Genomic DNA, 1,697 nt, shown 5'->3' on the forward strand with positions numbered 1-1,697 from the left:
GAAATGTCACATAATGATACAGTCAACAAGTAAGGAGTAGGTTTATTTACAAAGTTGTGGGCAGCAGTTAAGGAAACAAGGAAGAAACAGTATAGTACCTGGCGCAGCAAAGCAGGGAGTCACCACCTTAGGCTGGAAGTGGCAGGAGAAGGGAGTAGTTATAGGAATTTCCACAGCAGTGCTGTATGGACAGAAACTCCAGATGGCCTGCCCTGGAGGAACACAGCCAGCCCCAGGCAATTTGGCAGAGAGGTTGCCACACATATTAATACTTATTTTTACTTATTTTAGCCAAAGGGATCATCACTTTACTCAGAGATAAGTAGCCTGATTTCACAGTCACTTCACCCTCTGAGCTCCTGCAGGTGCTTCCCATGGGTAAAATGCCACTAAAACCCCAAAGCCAGGTCAACCTCCTGCGAAGAACAGGATGGAGAAGGATGGGGTAAGAGATCCAGCACAGAAACCTTCTAAGATATCTAAGAGTAAAGTGCCAAGTTCAGATAGTTGTGCAGAGTAGATGGAAAGCTCTGACATGGGAGCCAAGATGACTAACATATGGATGCAAAAGTCTGTTCAAGAAATGAAGAGCGCTTGGACTCAGACTACGACAGCATCAGTGGGAGGGCAGTTACTATTTCTTTTTTTATTATTATTAATATATATATATATATTTTTTTTTTGATGAAAGTTTACACAGCAAGTTAGTTTCCCATCTGACAGTTTCTTCACAAATTGTTCAATGACATTTGCTACAGTTTTCAAGATATGTCAACATTCCATTTAATTGCACTCTGGTTTTTCTATTTCCAGTACTCTAGTTTCCCTGCCCCCTTATCTTATCACTTTTGCTTTGGAATAATTGTTAACCTTTGGTTTCATAAATACATTATATTAATGGAGCACCGCATTCATGAGTAGTATCAAAAACTATGGTTAGATTCCACAAAATAGGCAGCAATGCCTTAACCATATGCATGTTGCAAGGTCTGAGGACCTCTTCCATTCTTGTCAAGGAGAGGGCTAACCTTCTCTCCTTTCATACAACATAGGAGTTACTATTTCTAAAGCAGTTAGTATAAGGCCTAGCTCATAGCAAATGTCTATTTTAAAAAATGTGTATATTGAGAGTAGTACTGGTGAGAATGACAGATTGCCAGGCATTAAAATTAACATGAAAGAAGAAGGAAGGACCCTGGGGTCAATAGATAACCCTACTGAAGAGGGGCATTGGATGATACAATCTGATAACATGAGGTTTAACATTGGGGATTTCAGGGAGAAGGGAGGAAGAATGCTCTCATGCCACAAGGAGGAAGAAGTAGGATGAACTCCCACCTCACCACTCTGCTGGGAAGCAGAGCCCTCCAACGATGGCCAGGGTTCAAGAAGCTACAGGGAATCTACACAGAAGTAAACATGTTTGTAGTGTTATTTCTCAATATTTATGCATTTTAGTGGTTGCCTTTGAAATTTAACCTAGAGATTCCCAAATGCTAGTCTGGAAATTGGTGCTGGTCTGTGGCAAACTTTTTATCGGTCAGAGGGACAATGAGAAAAATGAGCACAGTGGAACAAGTTTTTCATAGTGTAAAGCTTATTTAACTTAAAGGATTGTCTTTTATTCTTAGATTTTGTCTTTTCCTTACTTTTGATATTAAAACATACTTTTCGTTTATGAAATTACGACAAAGTAA

The 1,697-nt window shown here is 39.7% G+C and overlaps 1 non-coding gene across 1 annotated transcript; it reads right to left on the reverse strand.

The window, feature by feature from the left end:
* Positions 1 to 924: 924 nt before the first annotated feature.
* Positions 925 to 1,050, reverse strand: LOC111820356 (U6atac minor spliceosomal RNA). Its single transcript, XR_002823905.1, has one exon. It is a non-coding gene; the product is annotated as a U6atac minor spliceosomal RNA (small nuclear RNA).
* Between the last annotated feature and the right edge of the window lie 647 nt (positions 1,051 to 1,697).

Source organism: Trichechus manatus, unplaced genomic scaffold (genome assembly GCF_000243295.1).
Source record: "Trichechus manatus latirostris isolate Lorelei unplaced genomic scaffold, TriManLat1.0 scaffold00002, whole genome shotgun sequence".
NCBI classification, from domain to species: domain Eukaryota; kingdom Metazoa; phylum Chordata; class Mammalia; order Sirenia; family Trichechidae; genus Trichechus; species Trichechus manatus.